We start from the raw sequence: 9,775 nt of genomic DNA, 5'->3' as shown, positions 1-9,775 counted from the left end.
CCACACGTATAAAACACTTATTTCTCTCAAATTTTGTGGACACATTTGTTTACATCCCTGTTAGTGAGCAAAGACAATCCATCCACCTGACAGATGTGGCATATCAAGAAGTTGATTAGACAGCATGATCATTGCACAAAAAAGGCCACTCTAAAATGTGCAGTTGTCACACAACACAATGCCACATATGTCTCAAGTTGAGAGAGAGTGCAATTGGCATGCTGACTGCAGGAATGTCCAACAGAGTTGTTGCCAGAGAATTGAATGTTCCTTCCTCTACCATAAGCCACCCCCAACATAATTTTAGAGAATTTCGCAGGACATCCAACTGGCCTAACAACTGCAAACCACGAGGGACCACGCTGATTTGCTGAATAGCGGACAAGGGATGGCCTTGTATGCTTGCTTGCGAGTAGAATAGCATGGGTCGAGACTTCCACTGCGCTCGAGTCGGTACACCATTTGTTGTTAATGAAGAGGCAAACCCCTCCCCTTTAGATTTCCCTGACTCCACTGACTTGTCCACTCAGTGAATGGAGAATCCATCCAGTTGTATCTTGTCCAATAGCCATGTTTCAGAAAAGTAGAGAATATTGCAATTACTAGAGTCCCGTTGCTAGCAAATCCGCGATCGGAGGTCATCCATCTTGTCGAGTGACTGGCCAATAGAATGGAGGGAAAAGGTGGTAGGTTTTCCCTTCGCCTTAATCTCACCAGGACCCCCACTCTCTTGCCTCTGTAAAGATACCCCGTAAATTGGGTCGGAAGTACAGAAAGAGCCCAGGGCAGATAAGTTGAGTAACTGCTGATCTGATGTTCAACAGTTCTTGTCGGTTAAATGATAGCTGACACATTTCGTGAAAATGAAGTAAAGATTAATGGCAAAATAATCTCAATCTAGCAAAGTTTAGTCGGAACTCGCAAAATGGCGGGCATCCAAAATGGCACCACACCCCTTAAAAAAAGGCGCCATTGTGTGTTGAAACAGTTCCTCTTTTAAGTAGGTGGATGCATTCCAACCGTCTCCCTTTCTCTATTTATTTCTTGCTTGCTTGAAGTCATTTTTTTCTCCCTCATTCTCTGTTCTGCTCATTGGGGCTCCTGAGTGGCGCAGCACTTTAAGGCACTGCATCTCAGTGCTAGAAGTGTCACTACAGACTCCCTGGTTTGAATCCAGGCTGTATCACAACTGGCCGTGATGGGGAATCCCATAGGGCGGTGCAAAATTGGCCCAGTGTTGTCTGTGTTTGACAGGTGCAAGCCATCATTTAAATAGGAAGTTGTTCTTACTGACTTGCCTAGCTAAATAAAGGTAACATTTAAATAAATAAATAAATCTGATCCTTCAAGTAGGAGGGCAGTCTCATTGCTACAGACTAACAGCATTTTTACCTGTCCTCCTTGATCTCTCACATGTTTATTTTCTCAGAGACACCAGTGTGACCAGACCCCAATCCGGGTCCATTGGAGTTTGCCCCTATTACATGTAAAGTGGTTTGAGCACGTGGAAAAGTATCAAATCCACTGACTAGCATTGTCATGCCATACTATTTTGTTTAATTTCATGTGTATCTGAAGCTTTTACTTTCAGTAAATAGTAAAGGCCTCCTTGAGTTAAACTGCAGTTGAGGCCATGATGCCATATAGGTCAAAACGAAAACTGAGTCTGCAAGAAACTACAACAACTGCAGCTTCTGTGCTTCCACAACCTCATAACAAGGAGCTTGTTTATCTCTCATGCAATGCTCAAAGGCACTAATGGAGTCCATTCTAAAAGTTGTCAGAACTCTAAATATATGGCTCAGTTGTACATGATTAAAAAAAACATACAGTAACATTGAATAATGAAAGAGAGCAACCTGGCTCTACGTATTCTACTGGTTTGTGACTGCCTCCGGTTAGAGGGGAATAAGGCAGCCCAAGAGTTAACACACAGGGAACTTTATTTAAACACACAAATAGTCAAGTACATGAGGATGGTCCTGTAAAGGTATTTGTGTTCACCAATTCCATGCACCAAACTCTACACATGATAACACCGTCAGGGCCAGGAAAATATTTATACCCTTGCAGAAATGTGCAACGGACATGTCTGACCAGCGCAGGGCTGGCTAGGAGCATCTGACCAATCAGAGAATGCGTGATCATTGCATGGGCAGAGTGTGGGGTGCATGGGGAGAATCTGATTGGCTGAAGCCACGAAGTTGAGGTAATAGCATTCTCTCAAGTGAGGGAGAGAAAAGTTGAGCATGGGTGATTGCCAGACTCTGTGGCGCCCGCCAGACAAAGAAACACACACACTGGAAAATAGTCCTAGGACCTGGACTGCTTGCTGATGAAGTGACGTTCAGTTATTCTTGGTAAATTGCACCCCCTTTTCTTTTTGGAATATTTATATTTTAAGATATTTTGAGCAGTATAACAATACACACCAACCAAACACAAATCTAAACACCTAGACATGGAGTAGACACAACAATGATTGCTTTCTATGCCTGTTAACAAAATTCCAGGTGGGAGAGAGGCAAGCAGGTAAAGAAAATGAAGACTGAAGGAATAATCATGTGAAAGATCTAGGCTTACATTTCAAAAACAAATCTTACAAAAATTAAGTAGCTTATAGGACTACCCATATGGTCAGTGTGTTCCATACAACAGCATGTTAAAGTTGTATTTATTTTTGGTTCCAGGTGGAACCCTCTGTGCAAAACGTTGTACATGGAACCCATAATTGCTATACCTGGAACCAAAAGCATTTACCTGGAACCAAAAGGCATTTTTCAAAGGGCTCCCCCGTGGGGACAGCCAAAGAACCCTTTTAGGTTCCAGATAGCACCTTTTTTTCTCAGAGTGTGCGCACACTTACTAGACATTGTTGAGATTTCAAGAAAGGCATTTACTGTACATGTGACATTAAAAACTTACAACTATAAACTTGATATACACACTCACTCACAGACATTACATTCCCACACAACACACAGACACACACACACACACAGTCATGGCTGAACGATGACATGGATAACATACAGCTGGCTGTGTTTTTGTTCCATCAGCAAGATATGACAGCTGCCTCCGGTAAGACAAGTGGTGGCGGTCTGTGTCTATTTGTAAATAACAGCTGGTGCATGAAATCTAATATTATGAAAGTCTCAAGGTTTTGCAAAAACTAAAGCAGGAAGTACCAGTGACTCGCTCAATAAGGAAGTGCCAGATGAAGCAGATTCTAAGCTACAGGACTGTTTTGTTAGCACATACTGGTATATGTTCCGGGATTCTTCCGATGGCATTGAGGAGTACACCACATCAGTCACCACAACAGCATCGATTACGTCGTCCCCACAGTGACCGTATGTACATACCCAACCAGAAGCCATGGATTACAGGCAACATCCGCACTGAACTAAAGGGTAGAGCTGACACTTTCAAGAAGCGGGACTCTTACCCGGACACTTATAAGAAATCCTGCTATGCCCCCAAACGAACCATCAAAAGTGTCAATACAGGACTAAGATTGAATCGTACTGTACCGTCTCCAATGATCGTCAGATGTGACAGGGCTTGCAAACTATTATGGACTACAAAGGGAAGCACAGCCACAAGCTGCCTAGTGACACGAGCCTACCAAATAACTTCTATGCTCTCTTTGAGGCAAGTAACACTGAAGCACGCTTGAGAGCGTCAGTTGTTCCAGACGACTGTGTGATCACGCTCTCCGTAGCCAATGTGAGTAAGAACTTTAAACAGGTCAACATTCACAAGGCCGCAGGGCCAGACGGATTACCAGGACATGTACTCCGAGAATACGCTGACCAACTGGCAAGAATCTTCACTGACATTTTAACCTGTCCCTGACCGAGTCTCTAATACCAACATGTTTCAAGCAGACCACCATAGGTTATCTTGGTGTTCTTGGGCATCTAAATGACTACCGGCCCGTTGCACTCACGTCTTTAGCCATGAAGTGCTTTGAAAGTCTGGTCATGGCTCACATCAACACCATTATCCCAGGAACCCTAGACCCACTCCAATTTGCATACCGCCCCAACAGATCCACAGATGATGCAATCGCTATTGCACTCCACACTGCCATTTCCCACCTGGACAAAAGGAACACTACTGTTCAAAAGTTTGGGGTCACTTCGAAATGTCCTTGTTTTTGAAAGAAAGGCACATTTTATGTCCATTAAAATAACATTAAATTGATCAGAAATACAGCGTAGACATTGTCAATGTTGTAAATTTATTTGTACCTTTATTTAACTAGGCAAGTCAGTTATGTAATGACTATTGTAGCTGGAAAAGGCAGATTTGTTATGGAATATCTACGTATGCATACAGAGGCCCATTATCAGCAACCATCACTCTTGTGTTCCAATGGCACGTTGTGTTAGCTAATCCAAGTTTATCATTTTAAAAGGCTAATTGATCATTAGAAAACCATTTTGCAATTATGTTAGCACAGCTGAAAACTGTTGTTCTGATTAAAGAAGCAATAAAACTGTCCCTCTTTAGACTCTGAGTATCTGGAGCATCAGCATTTGTGGGTTCGATGACAGGCTCAAAATGGACAGAAACAAATAACTTTCTTCTGAAACTCGTCAGTCTATTATTGTTTTGAGAAATAAAGGCCATACGAGAAATTGCCAAGAAAGTGAAGCTCTTGTACAAAGCTTTGTACTACATCCTACCCAGAACAATGCAAACTGGCTTTAACCGGAATAGATAGAGGAGTGGGAGGCCCCGGTGCACAACTGAGCAAGTGGACAAGTACATTAGAGTGTCTAGTTTGAGAAACAGACACCTCACAAGTCCTCAACTGGCAGCTTCATTAAATAGTACACGCAAAAGACCAGTCTCAACTTCAACAGTGAAGAGGTGACTCCGGGATGAAAAGAAAAAGCCATATCTCAGACTGGCCAATAAAAATAAAAGATTAAGATGGACAAAAGAACACAGACCCTGGACAGAGGAACTCTGCCTAGAAGGCCAGCATCTCTGTGTTGCCACTTCACTGTTGACGTTGAGACTGGTGTTTTGCAGGTACTATTTAAAATTATAAACTTGGATTAGCTAACACAACGTTCCATTGGAACACAGGAGTGATGGTTGCTGATAATGAGCCTCTGTACGCCTATGTAGATATTCCATTAAAAATCTGCCATTTCCAGCTACAATAGTCATTTACAACATTAACAATGTCTACACTGTATTTCTGATCAATTTTATGTTATTTTAATGGACATAAAATTAGCTTTTCTTTCAATAACAAGGACATTTTAAAGTGACCAGTAGTTTACGTGAGAATGCTATTCATTTACTACAGCTCAGTGTTCAACACCATAGTGCCCTCATAGCTCAACACTAAGCTAAGGACCCTGGGACGAAAGTCCTCCCTCTGTACCTGGATCCTGGACTTCCTGATGGGCCGTCCCTTTGACTTCCTGACAGGCCATCCCCAGGTGGTAAAGGTAGGTAACAACACATCTGCCATGCTGATCCTCAACACGGGGGCCCCTAATGGGTGTGTGCTCAGTCCGCTCCTGTACTCCCTGTTCACCCGTGACTGCATGGCCAAGCACGACTCCAACACCATCATTAAGTTTTCCGATGACACAAGAGTGGTAGTGTTATGTACTTGAGTGAAGACCCAAAAGCGGTTTTAACAGAAAACAGAGTTCTTTAATGAAAAAACAGGAATGGCATAAATCCTCTTCCAACGTAGTCAATGGAACAAAAGAACGTAGTATAATGCAGGATGCACCTGCCAGGCAGACTCCGACAGGATAGGACAAGGTGGAAGCAAACGGGACGACAGCTTGCTTCTGGCATCAAAAACACAAACAAGAATCAGACACTGAAAGTAGCAGGAACAGAGAGAGAAATAGAGACCTAATCAGAGGGGGAAGAGAGAACAGGTGGGAAAGAGTGGATGAGCTAGTTAGGGGAGATGTAGAACAGCTGAAGAATGAGAGACAGAGAAGGTAACCTAAAAAGACCAGCAGAGAGAGACAGAGTGAAGAGAAAGGACAGGAACAGACATAACAAGACATGACAGGTAGGCCTGATCACAGAGAACGATGAGCCTATAGGGAGGCCAAAGACCTGGCAGTGTGGTGCCAGGATAACAAACTCTCCCTCAAAATGATCAAGACAAAGGAGATGATTGTGAACTACAGGAAAATGACGACCATACACGTCCCCCATTCTCATCGACGGGGCTGTAGTGGAGCAGGTTGAGAGCTTCATGTTCCTTGGTGTCCACAGCAAATCAAATCAAATTTTATTTGTCACATCCACATGGTTAGCAGATGTTAATGCGAGTGTAGCGAAATGCTTGTGCTTCTAGTTCCGACAATGCAGTAATAACCAACAAGTAATCTAACTAACAATTCCTAAACTACTGTCTTATACACAGTGTAAGGGGATAAAGAATATGTACATAAGGATATATGAATGAGTGATGGTACAGCGCAGCATAGGCAAGATACAGTAGATGGTATCGAGTACAGTATATACATATGAGATGAGTATGTAAACAAAGTGGCATAGTTAAAGTGGCTAGTGATACATGTATTACATAAGGATGCAGTCGTAGATATAGAGTACAGTATATACGTATGCATATGAGATGAATAATGTAGGGTAAGTAACATTATGTAAGGTAGCATTGTTTAAAGTGGCTAGTGATATATTTACATCATTTCCCATCAATTCCCATTATTAAAGTGGCTGGAGTTGAGTCAGTGTCAGTGTGTAGGCAGCAGCCACTCAATGTTAGTGGTGGCTGTTTAACAGTCTGATGGCCTTGAGATAGAAGCTGTTTTTCAGTCTCACGGTCCCAGCTTTGATGCACCTGTACTGACCTCGCCTTCTGGATGATAGCGGGGTGAACAGGCAGTGGCTCGGGTGGTTGATGTCCTTGATGATCTTTATGGCCTTCCTGTAACATCGGGTGGTGTAGGTGTCCAGCACCAACAAACTATCACGGTCCAAACACACCAAGACAGTCATGAAGAGGGCATAACAATGCCTATTCCCCCTCAGGAGACTGAAAAGATTTAGCATGTGTCCTCAGATCCTCAAAAGGTTCTACAGCTGCACCTTTGAAAGCGTCCCGGCTGGTTGCATCACTGCCTGGTATGGCAACTGCTTGGCCTCCGACTGCAAGGCACTACTGACAGTAGTGCGTACGGCCAAGCACATCACTGGGGTCAAGCTTCCCGTCATCCAGGACCTCTTTACCAGGCGGAGTCAAAGGAATGCCCAAAAAATTGCTAAAGACTTCAGCCACCCTAGTCATAGACTGTTCTCTCTGCAACTACACAGCAAGTGGTACTGGAGCACCAAGTCTAGGTCCAAAAGGCTTCTAAACAGCTTCTACCCCCAAGCCATAACAAATGGCTACCCGGACTATTTGCATTGTCCCCTCCCCTTACCCCCTTTTTTATGCTGCTTCTACTCGGTTTATTATCCATGCATAGTCACTTTACCTCCACCTACATATTACCTCAATTACCTCGACTAGCCGGTGCCCCCACACATTGACTATGTACCGGTACACCCTGTATATAGCCTCGCCTCTGTTATTTTCTTATTTTTCATATATTCATTTTATTACTTCAGTTTATTTCAGTTAATACTTTTTTAAACACTTTTTTTCCTTCTTAAAACTGGCCAGTTGGTTAAGTGCTTGTAAGTTTGCATTTCACTGTAAGGTCTGTTGTATTCGGCGCATGTGACAAATAACATTTGATTTGATCGTTTGCTGCTGCTATTCTGTTCTTCATTTTACTCTTATTATTATCTATCCATTTGCCTAGTCACTTTATCCTGCCTTCATGTACATATCTACCTCAAATCCCTCAAATACCTTGTGCATCTGCACATTGATTTGGTACAGAGACTCTCTGTTTACATCTCCATTCTTGTGCATTTTATTTTATTCTTCTCACTATTTTTTTAAATGATCATATCATTTTTACTCTGCATCATTGGGAAAGGTTCATAAGCAAGCATTTCACTTCCAAGTCCACACCAGTTGTATTCGGCACATGTGATAAATACAATGTGTTTTGATGTGAATACTCAATGACAATTTTGTCAAGAAGCTCAATGGTCTTTGAGGGACTCTAAACTTAATTGTTAAATACATGATATTGCCCTTGACATTTCTGAATTAGTTTTTGAGGGTCTGGAATCTTCGCCACAAATTCCTCGATTGGTTGTCCCTTGAGCCTGATTTCTTGTGTGAAAAGTAACGTTGTGTATGTTGACTCTTCACAAAATGTGGTCTCAATTATCTTTTCTTACATTCACTCTTATCCAGATAAATTTACAGTAGTGAGTGCATACATTTTCATAGTGTTCCCCCATGGGAATCAAACTCACAACCCTGGCGTTGCAAGTGCCATGCTTTACCAACTGAGCCACACTGATTACTTTTCTTCTTCGGTGAAACTGCCCTAACACTCTATTGCAATGATCTTCTTTTATCACGCAGTAAAGTACTGACCTGAATACCATTCATATTTCACAAAGAGGAAATGATTCATCTCTTTGCTTCATCTGTATAATTTTTTTTTATCTGTAAAAGTTATGTGCTTTGTGTTCATCGAACAGAAGGGTTATTATTATTTTTGTACAAGGGGAGTGCAGAAGCTTTTATCAATTTACTGCACACATCTACGAAATATGAATGACACAACCTTGGAATCGGGTGTGCTTGATTTCTTTACCCAACCGCTTAAAGATGACTCAATTAAGCCCTCATCATAGACCAGTAAAGTAAAGCAAAGTGTTAACAAATGATTTATGATGGCAATCACTTATAGCTTTAGATAAAACATGTATGAGTCATGTTTTCAGAATTGCAGTTAAGTGTACTGTAGGCCTATGTTTACTGGTCTGGGTGTTCTAGCCACATGTCCAGAGGTACAAGAAGTCCATCAACGATCAGGAGCATCTCTAGTTTATTTTCATGTAGACACCGACATGTAGACACTCAGCGCTTTCAAAGGAGAATTTCCATTGAGAATGATTTTTAGTCCAGGGCTAGGCTTATTCTGTGTCCAGGAAACCGGACAATAGTGTTTTATTTCTTTGCATGGTCGGATGACTCGTGTCTGAGACTGATGTTGATTGGCCAGTGTGGAGTGGGGAAGAGCACTGTGGTTAACACTGTCCTAGGCAAAGAGGCATTTGAATATGGACTGCGTTGGTCTTTCCTCCCTGACCAATGACTGTTGGAAAGCAGAGGCAGTGTGTGGGAGAGGAGTAACAGTGGTTGAGATTCCATGCTTGTTCAACAGTGAGCCATCTGAAGAGGCTCAGATGGAAAAGGCCTTGTCTCTGTATGCCCCTGGACCTCATCCCTTCCTTCTGGTCCTTCAGCTGAGACAATTCACACCGCAAGAACAGAGAGTGATGGAGACCACATCTGACGAGGTCAATGAGTACACTGTTGTTCTCTTCACAGAGAGGGAGAGACTAAAAAACATTAATAGATGAGTTCATTCAACAAGAAACAAACCTGCCTCCGCTTGTTCAGAAATGTAACGGTCGGATATATGTGTTCAGCAGCAATGCCATGGCAAACAACAATCAGATCATAGAGCTTTTAGCTAGACGAGAAACAATGTCAGTAAACATGGAGCCGTTCACTCTCAAAAAATACCTAGGTTATTCAGGTGACAGCGAACAAGGACAACAACCAATAAGAGAGCGAGAACTCAGGGCTACCTCAAAACTGCTGGTGTGGGGCTTGTTGGTG

The sequence above is a fragment of the Oncorhynchus masou genome, chromosome 32 (assembly GCF_036934945.1).
Source record: "Oncorhynchus masou masou isolate Uvic2021 chromosome 32, UVic_Omas_1.1, whole genome shotgun sequence".
Taxonomy (NCBI): domain Eukaryota; kingdom Metazoa; phylum Chordata; class Actinopteri; order Salmoniformes; family Salmonidae; genus Oncorhynchus; species Oncorhynchus masou.
The sequence above is the reverse complement of the archived record's forward strand: the minus strand, read 5'-3'. Positions refer to the sequence as shown.